Genomic DNA, 20211 nt, shown 5'->3' on the forward strand with positions numbered 1-20211 from the left:
CTGCGATATTTATTCTCCAAATCTATAGCGACATCGGCGGCTCAGTGTAGGTACAGACGCGGTCGGCAGACTTGGCGGTGTCTTGCACGCATTCTTCTTTGGCAGCCAGCGCTCAGCTGTTTCTGCGAGAGCCACGGTACCGGATCTGGCCGCGGAGAGTATTGCCCGCTCGAGCTTCAACAAACCTACCAGGTGAGTCGCCTCGCAGCGATAGTCTTCGTCCAGGTGTTCGCGAGTTCGGTTGCGGTTTTCCAGTTACCTGATTATTCCTTGAGGTGTGTGTGGTTTAAACGCGTGTTTTTGTTGTTGTTGTTACTGTTGCTGTCTGAGTATTTCCTAGTGGAACGCGGCTTTTAGTGGTGGGAAAGTGTAGTGCAGTGTGAGGTGTCGCATTGCTTTTGTCTCGTTTTGTCCTACGGCATGCCGGAGTTACGGGAGTGAAGTAGATTTTGCGGCCCAATTTCGGTTTGCCTTTGCGTAGTATTATTTATTAGCGCAGTGAACGAAAAGAAATCGCAACACGCCTCTTAAGTTCATGAGTGAGAGCATGTGTGATTTTTGTGTTATATTTGGGTTTGGCGAGTAGTTGATCGACTTTATAAAGGGCCGATACTTGGAACGAAACTTGTTTAATGGGCAAATTAACAGTGACGAAGCTTGTAAAAAAAACGGCAAGTGCATTGGCAGTGAACAAAAGCTATTTTTCGGTGATCATCAAAATGGAAAATAGGCAATAGTTTCAGATGTTGAAAGTGTCACAATAGCTGACAGTAAAGCCATCCTTCAGTTTCATACAAGGTTGATGCAACTAGTTTCCTACCAAGTGACACGTAAAGCTGGAGCTATTTTTGCTGTGCGCAATTAATTTCAAAGACATGGTCACCTGCTTACTCATTAACCCATAATATGTCAGTAAATGGAAACGCGCGAGCATAATTAAGCAAATTGTTTGCACTCACAAGCGAGCAGTGTGTTGGTACTTCACCGATTTTCTATACGTATATGATAATCAAATTAATCAAGAGCCATCGGGTAGCTAATCGTCGTCTTGGTAGTAGCCACTAAGATTTTGTTCCAGCACCAGCACAATACCAATCGTCCAACTCTTCCTCGAGAGGGCATTGCGGTCTGCAGCACCGCGATGTGCAAATAAACACATTCGCCAATCTTTGGATCTTCGTGGACCTGTTCTTCTGCTGGGCAGCTTATGTAATTTGCTGAAGTTCAATGTAAGTGTTTGTGCCGTAATTAGGTATTGCTATAACAGATTTCCTCCCACTTTTCCGACCATGTTCATTCGCATCTTCACTGTAGTCGTCGTTTTGTGGAAAAAAAAGAAAATCTCAATCTCAGTTAAAGGCATAAAGAGACCCACATTTCAATGACGGTCATGACGAATGACGATGACGATGATGTTGAAACAATCTACTAAGTATGTACGAAGTTAGAGTCATCCTCATTGCCAACAGTTAGTAGGCATCGTGAGCCGGAGTTGTGTTCGTGGTCGTGCGCAGAGCTCGCGGATCTACCAACCAGCCGCGCTAAGATTCGTCACTAACCAGCTGCAGGCACCATCAACAATGATGGCAGTAGGCGATGGGGAAATTTTCTGTTTATGAAGCGATAGAAAGCCAAGTCTCCGAAAAAAAACAAGCAGTGTGCGAGAGTGAGTCGGAGACGTTTTGTGCAGAGACTTCAACGAGTGAGAGACTAGAAACTGTGCAATTCGCCGGCTGGCTGCGGTCGCTTTAGATTGTAGGCAATTTGTGCCGGTAGAGCGTTTCTTGCTTTGCCTGCACAGGCGCTCTCATTGCTTTTTGTACGAAATAAGGAAGGTTTGGGCTTTTTTTGTATGTGAATTTTTAATAGTGGTTTCTCGTTGGCGCACAGGAGCTTTTCAGTAAGGTAGTAATTACTATTCCGTTGCCATTGAAAACTCCGACACCATCACCTTAGTGTAGCGCGGAATGGGTGACTCGCGCATCGGTAAATTCTTCCGCATTTTATCGCTTTGTTATGTTGACGTTCGGGTTTAGATTCATTTGAATTGCTTGATCTCCATCGTTAATTTGTTTCCAACACATGGATGGAGAGAAATTTACCTTATTAACATTTTGAAGTCGAAAAGATTATTCTTGTATGGAATGTTAGCATGAAGTGAGCGTTAAAATATAAAAATGTTGAAAATAAGCATTTGGTGTGAATAAGGCTTAATTTATGTTTCAATCAAGACATTAATTCATCGTTTTAAAAATGTCAAATTTTGTACCAGAAAGTGATGATTCGCATCGAATGTTTGTTGAGGCATATGGTGATCATACCCCATCGAAAGTAACATTAAAAAGATGGTTTAAATGGTACAGAGATAATGAGTTTGATTGAGAAATGAAGAACATCAAAGCAGTTTTAAGACATCGAATTGCAAGCAATATTGGATAAAGACTTCTAGTCAATAGCGTGAATGAAAGCAATGTTAAATGTTGCCCAACAAAAAAAAATCCGGTTATCTGGAACCTATGGGAGAAGTTGAAAGCTGTGGAAAATGGGAGCCACATAAAATGAATGAGAGAGAAAAAAATAATTGGTGGTAGCATGTGATTAGGGTATATCGCACGATGGGCCCTTACGAATGTTACAAAATATAATGCTCATTGCTCGGTTCTACAACCTTCATTTACAAAATTATCGATATAATCTCGTAGATCTACGAATCTGTGCGCAATATGCTTGAATTTCATGTTCAAAACTTGAGTAATGAGCATTATTTTTCGTAACATTCAAAAGGGCATATCGCACGATATGCCCTAATCATATGGTAGTACCGAAATGTCCATAAAAAAGTAAAAAAAAATCAGAATTGTTACTGGCGATGAAAAATGGATTTATTTTAAGAATCCTAAACGGAAAAAAATCATGGATTAATCCGGGACAATCAACTGCCAAACCAGATCAACTCGGCAAGAAGGCAATGCTCTGTGTTTGGAGGAATCAAAATGGTGTGGTGTACATAGATAAAAATATTTTGTAAATTTACGGTTATTTTCATGGACATATTTAGAGCAGGCAATTGAATGAAAAGTTACTTAACAGTTCTTCATTATTCATTATACTTTGAAAACAAAACTAAGTGTTTTGTTTTATTCATCGAAAATTCAATATATTTCAACTAAATTTTACATCGTTAATGGTTGTAAATCAGATTTTCGATTCAACTGATGTTTATTTCATAATACAATTGATTTCGGTGTAGCTTCTAAAACCGGGCGAAACTGTTAATGCTAATCGCTACAGATAACAAATAATCAATTTGAACCATGGATCGATCGAAAAACGACTGGGGCCAAAAGACACGGCAAAGTAATTTTGCTACACGACAATGCCCCTGCACACAAAGCAGAACCGGTTCAGGTTACGTTCAAAGCATTTGGCTGGGAGCTGCTACCCAACCCGCCGTATACACCAGACTTGGCCCCTCCCGACTACTACTACGAACATTTCCATTGGCGTGATATCAACAAATTTCAAGAAAGGGTTCTTTTAATTTTTTCATTCAAAATTAGTATTTCGCTTTTAAACAAAAAAGCGATCTTTTCACTTTTTAACAAAAAACTAAAAACGCTTCACTTCTACAGAAAGTTGGATTTATTTTAAGAATCCTAAACGGAAAAAATGGTTAATCCGGGACAATCAACTGCAAAACCAGATCGACTCGGCAAGAAGGCAATGCTTTGTGTTTGGAGGATTAAAAAAGATGTGGTGTGCACAAATAAAAATATTTTGTAACTTTACATTAATTTGCACATATTTAAAGCAGGCAATTGAATGAAAATTTACTTTCCAGTTCTTCATTTTTCATTATACTGCCACTCAACACGCCGAATACACCAGACTTGGCCCCTCCCGACTACTATTACGAACATTTCCATTGGCGTGGTATCAATTGCAAGAAAGGGTTCTTTTAATTTTTTCATTCGAAATTAGTATTTCGTTTTAAACAAAAAAACGATCGTTTCACTTTTTAACAAAATACTAAAAACGCTTCACTTCTACAGAAAGGTAACAGAACTGCTTGAGAAACCGACTTTGATGGGTGCTCCGGATACTCCTAATGTTATATACCATTCGAATTAGCTCGACGAAATCGGAGAATGGCTGTATTTATGTGTATGTACATTTTGAAGATGTACTCTCGGATATGGAAACATCACCGTAAAGATTTACAGTCTTCTTATTGTGCTCTTTTTGTAACTGACGCACATTGTAAATGAAAAAGAATGAATTTTTTTGTTGCTTCCAATTTCTGTCTCAGGAGCAAGACTCGGGTTGCTTAAGAATAGTATAGAAAGGATTTTAACCAGAAATGTCTTGTTATTTTTTCTCATAAGATTTGCCGTGACAAATGAATCACTGATGAATTTGCACCATTCGGAATACAGAGTGTGCAGCATTTAAAATACAGAGAGAATTATTCTTTCAAACTCTTCATTCGTTGGAAGGAATCTTCGTATTGATACATATATAATAACAAACCCTTTAAGGGCTGAGGCCAGTGTGTTTTAGGATGATTTAGAAGGCCATTTTCACGCTTCAAATTTGATTTTCTCAGAATATGAAGAAATCCAACTGACAATCTTTTAGAAAATTAGTTTAGAATATTCTGTAAAAATTTCAGAATGATTGTTTGACTTTAGCGGTCGGGAAAGTCTTTTTCTGATGGAAGAATTGCATAGCTGAAAACGGTAACTTTCAACTTGTTCATTGAATATCTCGCCTTCAAAAGCATGGATCAAAAATCTACCCTAACAGTGTCTAGATAATTTAATTTAGATGCGATTACTGCATAAAAACATATATGTTGTCGCGATGAAAATGAAGTGTAAGTTATTTTTGTGGAGGTAAATTGATTTCTATGTCGGCGCCATTTCAGTTCCCTGGTAACTTAACGAAACATGAGAGAGAAATAAAATCGGCTCAAAAAGGCTGCCAAACAAGCGGCAGCTTTCTTGGATTTTATGTGATGTAGTCAAACTTGTAACTGCAAATATCAAAACTTTCTTGGCCACCCGGCCACATCGAGAGTCATTTTTCACATTTGCGAGAGAGCATGGAAAGAAATGTAATACACACAGCGAGCCACGTGGTTTTACAAGACCTACTGGCCTCAGCCCTCAATATGATCTTTCACATCCACTAGTATATCGTATTAGGGTTTTGTTTTGTTTTTTTTTGTTTAACGGATGTAAAAATCTTGTAAAATTAGGCCGTGAAGGAGTATTTTTGAGGACGCATCTAGGGAATCATGATTTGCGGTGTTAACTGTAGCTCAGCGCAGACTCATCAGAAGTTAACAAATTAAAGCGGCATAGTTTAAGTACATATTTTTCAAAACATTTTTAATTTTTGGTGGCTGCTTAAAGTCAAAACTACGACTTTTCACGAGAAAATCCGCCATTTTGTAAATCCTCCCCAAAGTAACAAAAAAAAAAAAACGAAACGGAAAACGTTGAGGTCTGGTATTTTTCATGTAGAAAAAGGTTGCAAAATTTGAAAAAATGGTGAAGTAGTTTTCGAATGACGATGGACACGGATTTTAAAAACCTGCTTTTGAAAAAAACTCGTTTTACTTACCTGCTTTTGAAAAAAACTCGTATACTGTTTATACAATCGAAGGACACAATTTATTGTTCTTGGGGACGCTTAGGATCTAACACTTTCGAAAAGTCATATATTTTCTTTGTATTTTGCCATAATAAAACATTTCAAAAATGCTTTGTCGAATTGTTAAGCCTATCGAAGCTGAACTCAGAAGTCTGTGCGTCGAGCTTTTGCCTCTTCGCAGTGTGAGATAAGAAAAGATAAAGACCAATAACTTCCACAGTTTTGTTCCAATATGCTTGAATTTTCAACAAAATATTTTTGAAATGTTTCACTATAAAAACATATAAAGAAAAAAAAAAGATTTTTCAAAAGTGTTAGACCTTACCCGCCCGCAAATAAAACATTAGCTTATTATACAGAAAGTCGAATAGGAATCAACAACGGCGGTATTTTTCCTAACTATTAGTGCGTTTTGTTAGTTAAATTACTCTTTTCGATCGTCTTTTTGTTCTCAGTTCAGTGCTTTTTATTGTTGTCGACTTCAAATTCAATTGTCTTTCACTCAAAGAATTGGATTTAGATCGCACTATTACTTTTGCTCAATTGAATCTATCGAACTTCCATACAAACGGTGTTCATTTGCTCCTTAAACAAATTTTCCATTTCTTGATCGGAAAGTCAAATACGACACTACTTGAAATCAATAACGATTGATCTTGGTTGCGAATTCGACAGTGTCGGCGCCATTTCTTCAGGTAAATTGTATTACTAAATGTGTGTGAACGATTGCGGGACAGATAGATGAGCCAGACAGATAGAAAAGCCAGCGTGCAAAGTCTGAATAAGTACGGACATTTAGTCCAAAGGTCGTGGATTTTATCAACTTATCCTCATTACCATGCGATGCAAATTGCAGTCGTAAGTTTCTCTAAAGGTTATACTTTCGAGCACATGTTAGATCTAGCCAAATTAAACGATTTCGCTATTTTTGAACCACATTTTTCAAGCTCCGCCTCGGGAAGTGGTGCCATAGCTTTGCTTTATTTTTTAGTGTTATTGACATGAGAGAAGGGTTTCATGAATTAAAAGATTCCAACAAGTTTAAAAAGTTTTTCTCTATGTAAAAATTCTGAACAATATTTGTCTGTCATTTTGTATCTCTTCTTGATACTGAAATATAAATAAATAAATTAAAATTCCTCTTCGGTCAAGTGAAAGTGAAATATTATTTGCCAAACTTTTATTTTCATTCGATCGTTTTGCATTGGCTAGAACTTTATTACAGATAGTATTATTTCAGATCAATTTCGCCGTAACGTAAAAATTGTGACGATATAGCAAAGTGAAACTTGGTTTGCGGAACGAGAATCTTGTGAGAAAACATCTGAAAGCACCTAAAACTTAAATATAATATTTTCTCATAACGTCTTCCACTCTGCGAAAGACCTATCTGTACATGGTTTACTTTGAAATCGAAGTTGTTTTACGACGAAGGCGTGAACGCCTATCGGAAAATGCATTTATCTTGTTCGTCTTGTAAATTTCTGAATTACTTAAACTTGTTTTACTGAAATATCAGTAAATGAAACGAAGTACTTTTCGTCATCATCTACTATTAGGATTGCCCATTTATTTAAATCTCCTGCCGTAAATCTTCGAATCAATGTTAAACAATTCCGTCTTGAACAACTTTAACTACCCAATTCAGTTGTGTAAAAAGGTAGCTCCCGACCCGCTTGGCCGTTGCCGGTTTCATAGTATTCGTATGCGCCAACACAGTCGGTCAGTGTGGTGATGCTTGTGTGATCTCTGTTTCATACGTGAATGTTGTTTTGAAAGTGAATTTACTTCTCATCTCAGCATTGCATTCCAGTTCGTTTCATGACGTGTTTGTCTGGACTAATGTGGGCTAGTCTCAGTTTACCGATGCTTAACAGATTCGCAATAGCTGTTGATTGATGCGCGTGAGCTCGATGTCTTAGGATGTTCAAACACAACCTGTTGTGTTCATGCTAGAACCCTCAGACCACATCCTGTTTGGGAGGGTATTTTATTTTCATAAAGTGAGATTTAAGCGCTATTTCAACTTTTAAGTGGTTTGGATGCTAAATAAGCCTTGGTATTACATTCCTGTAGCGGAATTTGACCTTCTGTTTCAACAGACTTCGCAGCCGATTCAGAGTGTACAGAACCATTGCATAGCTGGTGCTACGATTCTACTGACATTACGAATCCTTCCAGGTTGAGGCTCGAACATACGACAACTGGTTTGTAAGACCCTATGCATTGAACCGCCAACCCGGGACTTGGATGCTAAATACGGGTGCTAAATAACGGGAAGCGGCGATCCATTTTGCTGTTGTCGATATTCCTAGGGGAGACCAAAACGAATCACTTGACTAAGCAATTGTTTTTTTATTGCTGGAACATTTGATAATTTTTTTCTTCGGGGAGAAACTATCTCATTACCATTTAATGAAGCAAGGGAATCTACCAGTAAGCCCGTAACGATATTTCCAACTGTGATGATGAATTAATGGACGAGGGCGAGAATAATAAGCCATTACCTATCCTTAATTTGCCGAGACAACGAGATCTAGTAATAGATATAGTAATAGTAATAATTTTTAATATTTTGATTTATAGTACACAAATTTTTAATGGCAAGTCTAGTATCCCGTTAATCTTTGGTATGTCGGGCCATGTCAAATAATTAGATAAAAAATAACTATACATTTTCTGATTCCTTTGTTGATTACATGAGATATAGACACAACACAGAAATTTTGACCGAAAAAAAATTAAATAACTTATATAGTAACCATCAGATCTAGAAAACAATCAACAAAGTTCTGGTTGACTGGGAGACTTTTGTTTAGACTTCTAAAACCTAGGTCAGGACCTGACAATTGTTAATCCACTTCGAGAGCCAGTTTTGGACCAGCTCGTGATTGGTTGAAATTGACATTAGCAAGTAGAAGTTGTTGAAATAAATATTACTGAAGGGTGGTAGAAAAAGTGTTGTCAGTATCGTCAGTACATTTAACAATCAATGGTTGATCAGGAATCAGAACAAATTGGCTCAAATGGTACGTTCCCCTTGATATTTGGAGATTTGTGCCTTTGTCTGCACAACAAAAAGTGTCTTCAGCACTATACACGAAATCTGCAGATTTACAGACAAATCTGCAGATCTGGCATCTCTGTGGATGATACAAAGAAAGTCTGAAATCAAAAGTGTGATATGTACGAGAATATTGATTATGCTGGTTGTACTTGAGAATATCACCAGTTCTTTGGATACAGGGTCCGGCACTCGAAGTGTAACCAACTTCAGACCTTCGAGCCTGGCGTCAAGGTAAATGCGACATATTATCGGGAAAGTATTCTGGAGGTTGCTTTGAAGCCGTGGGCAGACAAACATTTCGGTGGCAGACCATGGACGTTTCAGCAGGACTCGGCACCGTCTCACAAAGCTCGAGTGAACCAAGAATGGCTGAAAAACAACGTTCCGAACTTCATCACGTCCACACAATGGCTCTCGAATTCACCAGATGCGAATCCAATGGATTATTCTCTTTGGGCCATTTTGGAGAGCAAAGTCCGAACTAAAAGATACACCAGTCTCGAGGCGCTGAAAAAAGTTATTGTCCGCGAGTGGGCCAAAATACACCTGCAAGTCACATTCGGGCAGCTTGCGATTCGTTTTTTGACCGTCTCAAGGCCATAGTCAAGGCAAAAGGTGGTCATATCGAGCAAAAGTGAATTGATTCTGAATTTTGTATTATTTTTACACATTTTGTACTTTGAATTAAGTAAAAGTAATTTTCCAAACTGAATTTATGGCCTTTTTAATTGGTTACACTTCGAGTGCCGAACCCTGTACTTTTGGAATTTTTCTCAAATTGAAAATGTTGGATACTTTAGTTAAGGTGGGATGGGTATATTCAAATATTTTTAGCATCTTTACCACTACCAAATAGTAATTCACCTCATGAGAGAGCGCGGTCTAAATTCGCTATCGATTAAAATACTGTTGAAATAAGAACTTACTGGACATTTACTGGACAACGAAAATGCCGAATAAATACGTTTTCCACAAACGTATATATTTTTGAATCGTGATTATGGCACCAGGCTATATGAAAGTTATATGTTGCAATGTTCTAAATGAACGATAATAGATGGCTTGTATTCATTTCATTCAGTCTGTCTAGGTGAAATTTTTAATTTAAAATCTGATGTAATATTTATTATATGATATTACACAACAAAGCAACATCAATGCATTGAACTAAACTGAGATTGACATTACAAACATTATAAACTCAGTTACCTTAGAAAATGAACGATTTTTTCTAATACCCATTTTATTCTATCAACTCGTTGTTATTTCAACAACCAGCGTTGTTGTCACATATATTTCATGTGTCACGCTCTTGCTTGAATTCATTTTGTCATGTACATTTTGTGCTCGCAATATGGCGTCAGTTGAAAAACTTAGAACAAACAACATAGACCAAATCCTTTTTGACCCTTCTACGGTATTTATCACAGTGATTTTAGGGTAAATAATTGCTCATTGATTTTATCGACAGTTATGAAGTCTAGCTAATTTTTGTTATACTTTCAGATCTAATATTAGTACCAAGCAGAAGTATAATTTATAAACGTATGTACCATTTAGTGAGTTTACCAAATGGCTCTGCGAACCCAATCCTCATCAACTTATTTGCATGACCAATTGGCATTACGCGAATTCTGTGCTCCAAAAATACGAAACTGAAACACAATTCAATTTTGTTTTTTTCTACAGCGGAGTTCAAAAGGCAAAACCTCTAGATTGTGTTCCAGTTCTTCAATCACATCTTGAACTACTAGTTCCAGCTGAATGCATTCCTTAAAGGGAACAATGTTTGCTTCAGTTTAGCTGCTCCGGAGAAAGGATTTAGAACAATGCATTTTGTATTTTTGATATTTTTCGCAAGTGATTGAACAGAAACGAATTTGGGGGACGGGTATAGCGTGATGGGTAAGTCGATGCCCTCTCACGCAGCCCACCTGGGTTCGATTCCCAACTCCGCACATAGGGTCAGAAAATTTTTCTGGCCCGAAGAGGCGAATGACCTTAAGGTTAAAACCTCTATAATCGAAACAAAAAAAAAACGAATTTAAAAGTAAAATTTTTAGAATATCTGCGTGCGAACAAAATTTATCGCAATGTTATATCCTACAGACTATGTAATCTATTAGTTTTTAATACCAATATACCATATTAAGATTCAATATAAAACTTTATAGTAACAATTACATGAAAATAATGTGACTATTAAGTAAAATTCTGGTAAAAAGTAAGTTCAGATGAAATAAATTTTACAGCACAATTTAAATGAAATTTGTATAAATTTCACAAAAGTATTCTATAGAATCTACGAAAAAAGTGACGTAGATATTACGTAATACAAATGTGGACTAAGAGTTCATGAGTTCATTCTGTGCTATCTTTACTTTACATAAGTATTACAAGAAAAGTTCTATGGATAAAAATCACATACGTTTTCACGTGAGAATTTTTCTGAGTGCATCATTCGAAATAGCTTGCGCGCTAAGCAGTACAGAAAATGATGGGAAGGTTATGAAGGTTCGGCTAAAGTTTTATAACTTTTAATTATCTTTTCTGATTTTTGTGAAATGTTGCTTCAAACACAATTGTTCAGTTCTAAATTCATCCTCGTGGAACAGTTTATACATTTCAAAACCAATAACGGCTCGACAAAGCAAAATTTTAAAATTCTAAGAATACTTAGTAGTGATAAATTTTATTGAAAAAACTTGAGTGTTTTCGTTTTTTTTTAAATCCTCTCTAGTTTTTGAATAATTGATCAAAAGTGCGACGCACGCACTCCGCTACATTTCACCTTAAGGGGCGAATAGGATCTAACACTTTAGAAATATAAATTTTTTTTTTGTATTTTCTTATAGTAAAACTTTTTAAAAATACTCTGTGAAATTTCCAAGCCTATCGCAATAAAACTCTGGAAGTTATGGGGCTATATCTTTTTGCCTTTCTCATATAGAAAGGTTATGCAATCACTGTGAAAACCGACTTTTGAACCGAGGCCCGGAGGGCCGAGTGTCATATACCATTCGACTTAGTTCGTCGAGATCACAAAATGTCTGAGTGTGTATGTATGTGTGTGTGTGAAAAATAATGTCATTCAATTTTCTCAGAGATGGCTGAACCGATTTTCACAAACTTGGATTAAAGTGAAAGGTCTTGAGGTCCCACACAAAGTTCCTGAGTTTCATATGGATCCGACTTCCGGTTCCGGAATTACAGGGTGATATGCACCAAAAAAAAAAGGAAAAAATTAGTCACACACGTTTCTCAAAGATGGCTAAACCGATTTTCACAAACTTAGATTCAAATAAAAGGTTTTATGGCCTTATACTATTTTCCTGAGTTTTATTTGGATCCGACTTCCGGTTCCGGAATCACAAGGAAATATGTGAAAATTCATGAAAAAATATGCAATCAATTTTCTCGGAAATTTCTTGACCAATTTTCACTATAAATAAATAAAAGGTCTTGAAATTCTTTTAAAAGTATCCGAAAAGTTGATCCAGACCCGACTTCCGGTATTACAGTGCGATTAGTGAAAATTTTCAATTTCATGAGTATTTTTTCACTAGAGATGGCGAAACGAGATGCAGATTTTTATAAAACTTACTGCTGAATTCTGGTTCTAGTTGATGGATCTTATTAGTTAGTGAATTTATAAAACTACTTTGAAACTACTAGTCCCCGGTTTCCGCTTCCGAAAGCATCGATAATAGTGAAGAAAATCTCCAAAAACGGAACTCCCGTCGATTTCTCAGCAACGGTTAAGCCGTTTTTCACGACTCATGATTCAAGTTAAAGCTCCCATTGTCTTTAAATATACTGTGCAATTTCATCCTGATCCGACTTCCGGTTCCGAAATTATAGGGCGATCAGTGTCAAAACATTCAAATTCAAAATGATGATGCGGGGGAACGGGTATAGCGTGATGGGCAAGTCGATGCCTTTCACGCTGGGTTCGATTCCCAACCCTGCGCACATAGGGTCAGAAAACTTTTCTGTGAATGACAACAATGTTAAAACCTCTATAATCGAAAAAAAATGACGATGCAAAAATGGTACGCGACAGTACGTGCGGATTTGCTTCATTCACAGCGTGCTTTGTTCAATTTCGTATAGCGTGCAGGGTTGCCACATTAAAATTTATATTTATCAGGAGAAAATATGTAAATTTCTAATCCTTCTATTCAATTTGTACCTACTTGTTAGTGTTATTAAAAGATCATGATAACGATGCTTTTCAATAAAAGTACACTTATTGACTTTCTCATAAAAAAAGTTTACACAATATGTTCTAAATAATTCGACAAGGTTCATCGAGCTGAGCAATGTATGTGGCTGTGTGTGAGTATGTGTCAAATAATGTCACTCATAAAAAAAATCTCGTAGTCCTGTAGGTTGCTATTGAATTTCACACCGTCATTTAGAGCGACGAAGGGTAAAATTCTTCTAGATTTGGCTTAAAACTGATTCAATTCGTAGGCTATATTAGTAACGCATGGATCAATAAGTCCCGAGACTAACAATGGAAACAACATTTTTTTTGCAAAATTTTTTTTATTCATCAACATAATCACCTTTTAGGGTGATACAATGGTTCCAACGTTTTTCCAATTTTTCAATACCATGTTTCTAAAAAAAATTATCTTTCGCTTCAAAACAAGCTTCAGTTTCAGCGATTTTAAATATTTTTATCTGTGTGGATCAATGATCCAATAGTAGCTTTCTAACTAGCCTGGGAATGTTGAAATCATTTGAGCCAAATCTTTTTCCCTGGAGCATTTTTTTAAGATCAGCAAAGAGCCAGTAATCACTGGGGGCTAAATCTGGCGAGTATGGGGGGTGGGGAAGCAGATCAAAGCCTAATTCGTTCAATTTCGCCATTGTTTTCATCGACTTGTGGCAGGGTGACTCGTTGCTGTTTTTGTTACATCGAAAGCAATCGCGGCACCCACTTGGAAAAAATCTTTTTCATGCTCAATTTTTCATGAAGGATAGTAAATACACTTCCATATGATATCTGTGTCATCTCAGCAATCTCACGGAGCTTCACTTTACGATCTTTCATTATAATTTTTGTCACTTCACTCACATTTTCCGGTGTAACGGCTTCCACAGGTCTACCCGAGCGTTCCGCGTCATTTGTGTCGGATTGAAAAAAAAAATTTCTTCACAAAATCTTCTGGTGATATTTTTGAAAATATAAGTAATATGAGAAAGGCACCACTAGGTGGATTAAAAAAGGTTTTTAATCTCATACTGCGAAGAGGCAAGGGATCAACGCATATGCCAAAGAGTTCTGCTTCGATTTTTCGAAAGTGATAGACCCTACTAGAAATGGGCAAAACAGTTCATTTCAAAGAACCGTTCAGTGAAGCAGAGATCTATTAAAAGAACTAGTTCTCGAGAGCCGTTCGTTCGTTCGTTCTTTTCATAGTTAAATTGCTTGTTGAATGACTAACCGAGATTCCAACTAGAACTGAGGTTTCGTAGTTTTCTGATTGAACTGTTGAACTGTTTTCTACCGTTCTCGACAAAGATTGTTGAGCGAGCAAAAAAAAAGAAACAACAAAAGGTTCCCGATTTTGAATAGAAGAACTACCGTTCTCAATGGTCATTCATTCTATCAAAAGAACTAGTTCTTTTGAACCGTTCGCGAACGAAATGCCCATCTCTAGACCCTAGGGGTTGTATCCTCCAAATAAATTGTCTGTACCCATAATCATCATCAGATTTAGCACACACTTTTTTCATGGTAAATACCAGACCCCAACGTTTTTTGTTACATTGGGGAGGTTTTACAGCTACAAAATGGCGAAATTCATAAAATCATTAATAAAATCAAGTAAAAACGTTGGAGTCTAGCTGCTTTGATTAGGTGACTTCTGATGAGGCTGCGCTGAGATACAGTGGACACCGCAATTCCTGATTTTCAAGAAGATGCTTCAAAAATACAAAAATATTTTTCCACGAAAAAATTGCAAAATGCTATTCAAATGATGCTTTGTATTATGCAAAACATTTAAATTTATGTTTTTGAACGATAGCTCTAAAAAAATTCGCAAAAATAGTGTATTTTGTCATCCTTTAATCCCTACTCTTCTTAATTTTTTTTATTAGGATAGATAAAATGCGCTGTGTCATTTATACCATAATATCATCGAATATGGAATTTATACGACTGGGAAATCAACAGTAACATGGAATAGGCATGGGTTGAATCGATGCAAAACTGACTTGGATTGCATTGATTTTTCAATGAGTAAAACTATATTTTTCAATTAACGCTTAGTTTTGCGATTAAAGTATATTGAAACGTACAGAATTGTAAAGTAGCTTTATGTTAACTTGCCTGTTTCAAATATGTGCATGAAAATAGATGTAAATTCAAAAAATATTTTTATCTGTGTGGATCAATGATCCAATAGTAGCTTTCTAACTAGCCTGGGAATGTTGAAATCGGAACAGCCATCAATTGAGCGGAGGGAAAAAACTTCCTTTTTTCGGTTACGTCATTCATACAGTTATTTCTCTGGACCCGGAAGCGACACCCAATTGATATTCAAACTTGGTTCACAACCCAAAAGTAATTTTCAAATAAGTTGAAGTTTGTTGAATTCTAAAAGGAAAGGCAAAAAATTAATTAAACAGAAGTAATTTATCAAGAGTTAGGAACTTTTATTTTTTTTGCTAGATTTTATGATGTGCCTGAATCTAACTGTCAAAAAGCAACAATGGACGCGAGTAGGGTTATTTAGGCTTATGTAGAATTAAACTACTGAACTGTCACATTTGTACCAAAACTTGAAATAATTGGCGAAGTGGTTTACTCAGAAAATACAAGAACATACCGTACATACAAGTATGATGAAGAAATAAATAGTATTACTACGTTTTGGCGGACGGTGAGAGGCCAAAACGTATAAAAAGCATAATCAAAAAGCAACACGATAGTGAAACGCTGACTGTCCCGACTGGCTGATACGACGAATTACTGGGAAAAAAAATGAGAAACTTCCAAATTGCTCTTTGATTAGTTTGATAATCACCTTCGAATTCACCACTATTAACGGTAGCTTTGAAACAGTTTTCACTCACTTCGGTAATCATTTTGCAACACACGACGCTCTCCTACACATCAAACGACTGTCATCAAAAGGTACGACGCGTGGAAGCGCGGACAGTGAGCGGAGTTGAGCGTGTTAAAACCCACGCAGCATAGGCATTAATTGAACGTCCAGTTGTTGTTTGTTCGTTGGTTGCGAACTAAAACCCGTTGAAAAGTATTTGAAATCACTTTTTTTTTTGGCGAAAGTCGTTTTTGGCGAGACGATGGCGTCTATCCGGCCATCAACCGAAAAGTAAACGTGATCATTTCATCAGCCATAGAGTCGATAGACGCGTTGCCACAAGGTAACACATAGAAGCAACAATAAACAATCTAAAAAGTTGTAGTTTTGTTATTTTGGTTAGCCACAAGAGGCCTTTCATATTAGGCACATCCTTACTTAACAGTTTTCGTTTCTCGATATGGCGAATGTTTGCATTCCATCAGTAATCATAGCAAATTTTTGGCCTTGCTGAGGTTCAAGTGTTTTTCTAATGTGGCTGCACGGATTGAGTTGGATCCGACACGTTATAGAAAAAAAATGCAATATAATTGAATTCGGTGACTAATGCTGTTCGCGTATTCGACTATGTATCTGCTTAATTGGAATGAGCATCGATTCGTTCCGAACGACAAACGATCAGCATTGGAAGTTGCTTACGAACGTTCAATTGGCCAGGCAAATGAAGGCATACAAATGCCATGCCACATGTCACAACCGTGATGTGGTTGTATGTAAAATGTTCAGCAATCCTGTTGACAGGTTGTTTGATTCTTCGCTGATTGCTGATTGTAGTTTTAGTACTGTTTTTCTTGGATGAGTCATGATTTTGGAGAAATTTTACCACGAATTCTTGAACAATATTCTCAGCCCCCCCCCTTTTCGAAGATAATTAATATTAATATTTAATTAGGACCGTAAAGAAACCACGTAGACAAAAACTCGATATTTTGGAAGTCTGTGTAGACTTTCTATATCTACTACAAAATTAGGGAAGACCTTGGTTTAATGTTTTTTTTTGCCCACGACACTCCCTTACACCAAAAAGCTTCGATTTGTAGTGGATTTGGTTGTGGACGCAACTAGTTTCAGCGGAAAACAAGACACAATTACACACTGGCAATTATAATACTAGAAACACAAATTTAATTTTGATACAAAGTCCGCTGAGATTCTAGATGTTCGAGAAATGCATCGGGACCAATGTTCATCGAGCTATTTATTCAGTGCAAACTCCAGCATGAACGAATTCTACACAATTAGGTTTTTTAAAATAAATTTACATCTCTATAGATACACTTAAAAGCAGCGTCGCAATTTAATTAAATTTTCATCTCATAACAAGTAATAATGAATGATATCACTAACTTCACAGCTAATTTAGAAAAAGTTGACAACGAAACAAAAACAATATTTATTTTTACATATATAAAGATGTAATACTCTGTCATAATCCGAAAAATTACGGCATGCTTGAATTTGCGTCAAGTGTACCGAGAAAAACTCACGTCTTGTGTGCTCGACATATTCGAGTGTCAAAAATTATTCATTTTACAGCTGCTCTAAAACATTGAATATGCATTGAATATGAATTCATTTTACAGCTGCTCTAAAACATTGAATACGCATTTTGTAATATTTGAAGTGCTGGAGCATGTAAGTTTACACATCTGCTTGGAAATGCAGTCATTTTACGTATTACGTTCTTATGAATTGAGTCACATGTGGATTCACGTCACCAGAAAATTTAATGATTTTTTGCTGTTCATGAAACATGTTCTAGGGATCATGGCGGTATGAAACATGGTTGAGTAATCACGGGATCACGTCTTATAGTTGAGTAAAAAAAATTGCATGAATTTTGAATGAAAACATCGAAACTTTTAAATATATTCATATGAATAAAATTCACGTTTCGCCTTCGGCTCATCAGTGTTTAAATCAGTTCAAATTGAACTTCCATCTAGCAAAGCAAAGTCCTGGCATTACATTCCTTTTGTGGAATTTGGCCTTTCTGTTTCAACAGACTTCGCAGCCGATTCTTAGTGTATAGAATCATTGCATGGCTAGTACTATGGATCCTACTGACACTAAGAATACGGCTCGAACATACGACAACTGGCTCGATAACGATAGCCATTAACAGTTTTCGTTGCTTTATCATCGTCTATGAGAAAATAGGGATCAATCGTTATATTTGCATAAACACCACACTAAACTGTAACTTTATAGTCGTATAGAGGCTGTTCCTCGATTATTTGAGGGTTTCCAGTGACATGGAATCGACAATTTTACTTATTAACGCATCCATTTAACGTGCCTCGTCTGACATTTGACAATTTAAAAGTTATTATGAATGTAAAGCTGAACAAATCAGAGCGTTCTTTTGCAGTGTACTGGTCTGGCTACCATGGTAAAATACTTGGAATAACGCTTCCAACGCGGTATGTCAATCTGACAATTCTGTCAAAAGTTTTTGGGTTTCCCTAATGCTTCCACTTTAAATAGTCCACCCTGTAGCATGGGCATATGTTATGTGAAGTATTACCTTCTTTGCATCGTCCAAGGCCCAACTACACTAACACAATTAATAGACGAGCGAAAAACTCAGCGACATATAAAACATCAATGTCAAACAGAGCGATCGAGCACTCAAAAACAACCAGTAGAGTAAGAATTCATTGCTCTGTCCGTCTGGTGAGACAACGTGAGTAATTACTGATCTTGGCAATGTTAAGTTGGGCATACATGAAATGCTTTTAGGTTGGCTTCAGTCGATCTTGAATAGTCCATACTTTCAAGCAATCGTATTGAGATCAGCTAAGATCTATTTTTATTCATGTTTAGCATTTCACATGGTATTATTTTTCTATTTCGTACCTTCCATTCACATTTAAATGAACTCTTAGTATTGCCGGAAAGAAATACGAATTTAGTTTGACCATAATTTTAAATAATACATTGTATTGGGCTGATGTTCTGCATAAAGGAAAACAAATAGTGTACAAAGTATCCCTATATCTATATTTACTTTAGGGAAATAGTTGTTAAATTACAACTCTAGAAACTCAGTTTGGCTTTGTGTGTCATCTCCCCAGAATTTTAGCTCTTATCTGGCTTAATCGTTACCAACTCTTTATTTCGCCACCAGGCTCGTACCCAAGATATGGTGCCGGGAGGGGTCCTCTGCTAAAATAAACAATCTTACTGATTATTGCCTATGTATCTAGTTCTCGGTGCGCCTTTTAAAACTTCGGTATTTTGGAAGCGAGAGCGTAAATTTTTAGATTGATAGTACATATCTTTTAATAACAATTTCCGAACTCGCATAGCAAATAATCAGCAGTTTAAGTAAATAGTAATGTGTTTTGGGACTGTGACTTTTTCCTTTTATATAGAGCCATTGTTATTGTTATTAAATTTTGTCCTAAATCGACTTCCCGTTCCGGAGTAACGAAGTGGTAATGAATAAGTTTTCCAAAATTGATGTTGATTGTCTTATCAAGAGAGCTTAAGTACCCTTTTTCAAATGGCTATAGGCGAAAAAAAGAAAATTACTAGTGATTTTTATTAAAACAGTCAAATTTTCGAATAAAAATATTAAAAATATTCTTAAGTGATCCTACGCTAAAAACCATCATTTTTGAAAATTGAAATTCCGATTTACAAAAAATGCCCAAATTCTAACCGCGATTTTTCAAAATTGTGTTGATTTTAAAGCGATTGTTATGCGGTCCCTCGCATAAAAAAAACGCCACAAAAGTCTCTTATGTTTCGACTTTTTATGCGGATTATTTTAATGTGACTTTTTTATGTAAATTTTCAAAGTTAGCGGTTTTTTATGCGAGTTTTCGAAGTTATGAGGTTTTCTATGCGATTTTTCAAAGTTATGCGATTTTTTATGTGAATTTTAGAAGGTATGCGGTGTCGACTTGAAGTTTGAGGGAAGATAACAGTTTGAGAAAGCCAAATCGGGTGAATGAGGATCCATCTTAATTTGATCTCCAAATCGTTGATTATATGATAGCGATGTTCTTATGTAATGGCGCATAGTCTCGGAGAAAACTTTTCTTTATTTGAAAAAACTATTTGAACGTTTTATCGTTCCAATAATGCATGTGTTTTTTTCCTTTTTCGAGGTGGTCCACCAAAAGTATAGCATGGCAGTCCCAGAACACCGACGTCATGGAGCCTCTTTTGGCCGCTTGAGAACTCGTGCCAATTTCAGTTCTGTTATTTGATGTACGATAATGGGTCTAGGTTTCACGAACAGTTACAAAACGATAACAAAATTAAAAATTAGGTATGTTTTGGCACCCAGTAGCAGGATAATCTCAATTTTCAAAATCTTTCCCAAACTATGACATGTGCGCTCCTTGTTGC

General features: G+C 36.5%; 1 protein-coding gene across 3 annotated transcripts in view; it reads left to right on the plus strand.

Annotated features, from left to right (window-relative positions):
* The first annotated feature begins 222 nt into the window (after positions 1-222).
* Positions 223-20211, plus strand: part of LOC131427046 (dual oxidase) — a 143970-nt gene continuing 123981 nt past the window's right edge. Inside the window, exon 1 of one of the 3 annotated variants that reach the window (XM_058589929.1) lies at positions 223-275. The gene's annotated coding sequence lies outside the window, so the exon portion shown is untranslated. Of the gene's footprint in view, positions 276-320; positions 466-20211 lie in introns of those variants that run through there. The other 2 variants (XM_058589928.1, XM_058589930.1) reach the window with 2 other exon arrangements.

This window comes from Malaya genurostris, chromosome 2, assembly GCF_030247185.1.
Source record: "Malaya genurostris strain Urasoe2022 chromosome 2, Malgen_1.1, whole genome shotgun sequence".
In the NCBI taxonomy this organism is placed as follows: domain Eukaryota; kingdom Metazoa; phylum Arthropoda; class Insecta; order Diptera; family Culicidae; genus Malaya; species Malaya genurostris.